Consider the following 6,000-nt stretch of genomic DNA (forward strand, 5'->3'; position numbering starts at 1 on the left):
AAAGGCGTGTGCCAGCACCACCTGGCTTTTCTTAAAGAGGACCTGGGCTTGGTTCCCAGCACCCATATGGTAGCTCACAAGTTTCTGCAACTCTAGCTCCATGGGATCTGACCAATGCCCTTTTCTGGCTTCCGTGGGCACCGGAGGTACATGTGATGCACATATGTGCTAGTAGGCAAAAATACACATGCGCATAAAATAAAAATAAACAAAATATTTTAAAACAAGCAAATAATGATAAGTAAACCAGTTACAGAACACAAAAGACACATTGTATAGTGATAAAAGGGTCAGTGTAAAACATAAAATCATTGTACATGTGCTGGAATCCATTCTGCCAAACGGACCCGCCAGACGCAGCACCCAGCAGACTAGAGTGGACGTGCTTTCTCAAGCACACAGGGGACACTCACCAGAATAGATCACGTTAGAGCACACAACAAGCCTTACACATGAGAAGATTAAAGTAATGTGAGCGCCTTTGCCTACTACAAGAGGGGAAATCCCTAGAAATCAATAGTAAACAGGAAACTCAAAGAGTCACCAATACATGGAAATTAAAAAATAAACATCCTAAAGGACACATAAAGAGGTTGCACAGTCACACAATTTCCAAAAGAAATGCTGTGGTAGGAGCGTGAGTTAGATATACTGTGAGACAAATAAAACTGAAAACTCAGATTTCTAAAATTCACAGTAAAAGCCATGCTAACCAAGAAAATCTGCAGCCATAAACACCTACACTAAAAAATAAGGGTGAAATCAGGGGCGGTGGCGCACGCCTTTAATCCCAGCACTCTGGGAGGCAGAGGCAAGCAGATCGCTGTAAGTTCGAGGCCAGCCTGGTGTACAAAGCAAGTCCAGGACAGCCAGGGCTGCGAGAACCCTGTCTCAAAAAAAATAAATAAATAAAAATAAAAAGAGAGGTAGAGCTCAAAGACGTTAGACAGCTCTATGCTTCAGGAAGCTAGTCAACAGACAGACCAAGATACAGTTGTCAGAGGAAGAAGACGATAGAAGAAAGTGAGATCTTGAGTCAGGTCTGTTGAAAACTGATAAACCCTTAGCTAATCTCATAAAAAATGAAGGGAAAAAAAAAAGAGGAGTCAACGTTAAAAATAAAAGACATTAGTTGGAAGTGGCGGTGCACACCTTTAATCCCAGCACTCGGGAGGCAGAGGCAGGTGGATCTTTGTGAGTTCGAAGCCAGCCTGGTCTACAAAGCAAGTTCTGGGACAGCCAGAGCTGTTACACAGAGAAACTCTGTCTCTGGGAGGGGGGGCGGTGGGGAGAGAAGAAAAGAAAGAAATAAATAAAAGACATTGTAGTAGAAGCCACAAAAATAAAAAGGATTGTAGGAGCCTGTGGGCAGACCAACAAATGGGATAGCATTGGGGGAAATTATTAAATTCCTAGAAATATGCAACCTGCCTACAACCGATACATAAAACAATAGAAAATCTGGGCTGGAGGGCTGGCTCAGTAGCTAAGAGCACTGAGTGCTCTTGCACAGGATGGCGTTCCTTTCCCACCACCCACATGGTGGCTCACAGCCGTCAGTAACTCCAACCCAGGGAACCATTGACTTCTTCTGGCCTCCACAGGTCCATACGCGAAGGTAGAACATCCAGACACATAAAATAAATAAGTCAAAGAAGAGGGAGGGAGGGAGAGAGCGAGGGAGGGAGAGAGGGAGGGAGGGAGAGAGGCAGAGAGGGAGGGAGGGAGGGAGGGAGGGAAAGGAATTTTGAACAGACTTGAAACCAGGAAAAGGCCAAAACCAAATGACTTTCCTACCAAATTCTGCGAAACACTCAAACAAGAACTAACATCAGTTCTTTGCAAAGTCTTGCAGACGCTGGAGAACAGGTGGTTCTCCTAAACTCGATTTCTGAGGACAGCGTCACCCTGATACCAAAACCAGACAAGGACTCTTAAAAACTGACTTAATTACTTAAAAAAGGAAAAGTGCTACAAGCCTCTAAAAATGAAGGAAATGCATCCTGGGTACGCAAGGGAATATAATTGCGTCTTAAAAACTAATTCCGATACCTGTGACGAGACAGCTGGACTCTGAAGATAGTGGATAAGGTGGCATGAACCAGCCGCACACATACACCGTGGCCTCACCTACACATGGTCCTGAACTCAGACTCCAGGAGAAGAAAATGGGCAGTGGGGGCCAGCTCCTGGGCAAAGGACAGATGGGGTGTCGCCATTCAGAGGGTTCAGCACTTCAGTTGTGAAAGGTGAAAGCATTTGGGAGACCTGGGGCACAGCCAGTGCATATAGCTTTGTCAAAAACTTATAAATCCTCACAGCTAATTTAATAAATAATGGGAAAAAGGGGAAGACTCAAAATTCAAAATGAAAAGCATTGCAATGGAACCACAGAAATGTAAAGGATTGTACCAGGCTGTTGGCAGACCAACCAATGGGATAGCTTTTCTGCACTATTCACTTAAAAGTGTGTTACAACGAATAGATTACATGTGACACACACACACACACAGAGGGAGGGAGAGAAACTGTGTGAGAAACACAGACTGGAGGGTTGGGAGTATTTGATTCATTGCTTCTGAATCAAATCACTAAGTCTTCATTGGAATAACTACTATATGGCCTCTTTATTAGCAGACCCTGCCCCTCAATGTGCAAAGTTTACCATTCAGAAGGGTCTTGATTCATGCCTTGTCAAACAACCTGTGCTGCACATATTACATTCCTGTGTCCGGCCAGAAGTTTCTCGTCAGCAAGGCACAAATTCTATGTACAGCCTGACATCACCCATCAGTAAGGGGACAAAACCAGGACTCACAGAGATACAGTCATATACCCTAAGGTCCCTTTCTAAAAAAAACAAAAACAAAAACAAAACAGAACTCTGCACTTAAGAACTTTAAGAGTTGTGTGCACATTACCACCAATTCCACAACACTCCTGTTGCCCCCAAAATGAACTGCAGTCACTCCCAACTCACGCTCCTGGGCCCTGGACACCACTAGCCTACCCTCTAGCTTTGAGAATTTGCCTTCTCTGTGATCATTTCTATTGCGCAAATGCTGTCTCCTTTGGTATGGCATAAATAATTGAAATTATTCTAATGACACCAAGGGCAATAAACTTTAAGGAGTACATCTTTGAGAGTAGCGAGGTCACCCAAACTGGACACTACTCTACCACTGGCTGGCTGTGTGCCCAATTTCTTCAGATATCAGGGATTACACTGGAGAAATATTTGGGGCTCTTTCTAACTCTAAAACAATTCTATGGAAATTAATATCCAATCAAAAATTTTTAAGCAAAAATATTGTTTCCGGCTCACTTCCAGGGCCTCAGTGCTGAGACAACCCAGTGCTGGGAATTGAACTCAGGACCTTTGGTTTGGCAAGTGTTCTAACACTGAGCTACACCCCATATTTTTAACCAGCCTTCTAAAATTCCAGAAAGCAGAGCATGGGAGCCCCACTGGCTGGGAAAACTGAGAACCTGACTGCGTGAAGCCCCTGGGTAAGGCCTCTTTTCTCCCTCTGGTCCCCTGCTTGTATGTGATCAATGAAGCTTGGTAAAAAGCCGACACAAAGAAATGGAAGAGAGCCAATGGACAGGACATTCTCCACAGCTGAGTGGAGAGTGGGGACTGACTTTTACATGAACTCTGGTGCCCCATATTTGACCACGTCCCCTGGATGGGGAGGCCTGGTGGCACTCAGAGGAAGGGTAGCAGGCTACCAAGAAGAGACTTGACACCCTATGAGCATATACAGGGAGAGGAGGTCCCCCTCAGTCACAGTCATAGGGGAGGGGAGTAGGGGGAAAGCAGGAGGGAGGGAGGAATGGGAGGATACAAGGAATGGGATAACAATCGAGATATAATGTGCATAAATTAATAAAATACATTTTTTTAAAAAAAAAAGAAATGGAAGAGAGAGCTTGAGGCCCAGCTGAAGCGACTGCTGGCATTCCACCTCTCCGGGTTCCTAGTTCTCTGAACCCACACGGAGGGGCGGGGAAATCTTGCTTTCCCGGCTCTGCCCTGCACAGTCAAAGACCAAAGCACTAGCTCTTGGAAGCCAACTGAGCCGCTGCCAAGAGGCTGGGGGGAGGGGACGCAGACCCGCCCTCACCCCACCCTCAGAGGGAATCCAGTCCTAAGGGCGCTTCGGTGGACGAGACATCCTGCAAATACTTACTCCAGCTGAGTTTATTATGTTAGAAGAAAGGAGAGAGAGAGAGAGAGAGAGAGAGAGAGAGAGAGAGAGAGAGAGAGAGGGAGCGGAGAGAGAGAGGAGAGAGAGAGAAATACTTTACTCCAGCTGAGTTTTTATGTTAGAAGAAGAGAGAGAGAGAGAGAAAGAATACTTACTCCAGCGGAGTTTATTATGTTAGAGACTAAGGAGAGAGAGAGAGAGAGAGAGAGAGCGAGAGAGAGAGAGAGGAGAGAGGAGGAGAGAGAGAGAGAGAGAGATTTACTCCAGCTGAGTTTATTATGTTAGAAGAAAAGAGAGAGAGAGAGAGAGAGAGAGAGAGAGAGAGAGAGAGAGAGAGACTTCTGCGCAGTCCTGCTGGGAACCACGCCTAGCTTTTGTGCCCTCGAGTTTCTCCTGGGAAGCTTGGGGGGAAATCGGTGTAGTTTCTTTTCCACGTTGTGGCCCCTTGTGAGAGAAAGAACCTGATTTGCATGCATACAAAGCCCACTGCTTTGTAAATGGGCCTCCCTCTGTCCCTAATTTTTTAGCGCACCTCATAAAATAGCTACGATCTTGAACCCAAAATCTGTGCAAGCTCCCTAGCCCATGGCATGCCTCTGCTTCCTAGAACGCAGGTCCTCAGCAGATGGGACCAGGGTGGGAGGCCGGCCTGTTTTCCTTCTGTACTCTGTCCTCATTACCCCCCACCCGCACCCACACCTGCTCAGCTGTCTCCCTGAATACTTTATTCCACTTCTCTTACCTCTGCCTGCCTCACCCTTGGTATGACCTCATCTTTCTGTCCCATCTCCCCCTCCGGTAAGTTGGCCCAATGTCAACAACTAGGGCTATCTCTACCCAAAAGGTTTCCTTCCTCCAAGCTCCATCCCTACCCGAGAGCCTGGCGCAGAAGCCAGTAGGCCGCTAGCACGGGTGGAAAGCGCCCCCGGGGAGCTGGGCAGCAATTTCCTCCTGCTGCTTTGGAGCGCTGGAAGGCAGTGCCCCTTAAGGCTGCAGTCTTCCTTTACCCTCCCTGGGCTGATCTCCGCCCGCCCGGGACCCCACAGCCCTCATCAGCCAGCTGGCAGCCACATTGGATCAGGACAGGCTCCTGCCCCCTTCAGACACGCCCCCCCCCCAGGTGTCATTACTAATAGCACTGCATGGGCAACATCTCATTTAAACTTGACAGCCACAGCATTTGGGCATCCTCCCAAAGTCTAGAATCGAGTTAGTTCAGGACCCAGCAACTCCTGGCTCCTTCCTGTCACCGTCAACTTCCTCAAAGGCAAAGATAAACATTCCACTGTCTGGTGGTGTTTAATTTCTTGAGTTCTTTATATATTTTGGATATTAGACCTTTGTCAGATGTAGGGTTGGTGAAGATCTTTTCCCAGTCTGTAGGCTGTCGCTTTGTTCTCTTGACAGTGTCTCCTGCCTTACAGAAGCTTCTCAGCCTCATGAGGTCCCATTTATTAATGGTTGACATTAAAGCCTGGGCCGTTGGTGTTCTGTTCAGGAAGTTGTCTCCTGTGCCAATATGTTCCAGGCTCTTTCCCACTTTTTCTTCTAAGTGACTTAGTATCTCTGGTTTTATGTTGAGGTCTTTAATCCACTTGGATTTGAGTTCTGTGCAAGGCGACAAATATGGGTCCAGTTGCATTTTTTTACACATAGACCTCCAGTTAGACCAGCACCATTTGTTGAAGATGCTATCCTTTTTCCATTGAATGGATTTGGCTTCTTTGTCAAAAATCAAGTGACCATATGTGTGTGGATTCATATCTGGGTCTTCAATTCGATTCCACTG

Source organism: Acomys russatus, chromosome 1 (assembly GCF_903995435.1).
Source record: "Acomys russatus chromosome 1, mAcoRus1.1, whole genome shotgun sequence".
Taxonomy (NCBI): domain Eukaryota; kingdom Metazoa; phylum Chordata; class Mammalia; order Rodentia; family Muridae; genus Acomys; species Acomys russatus.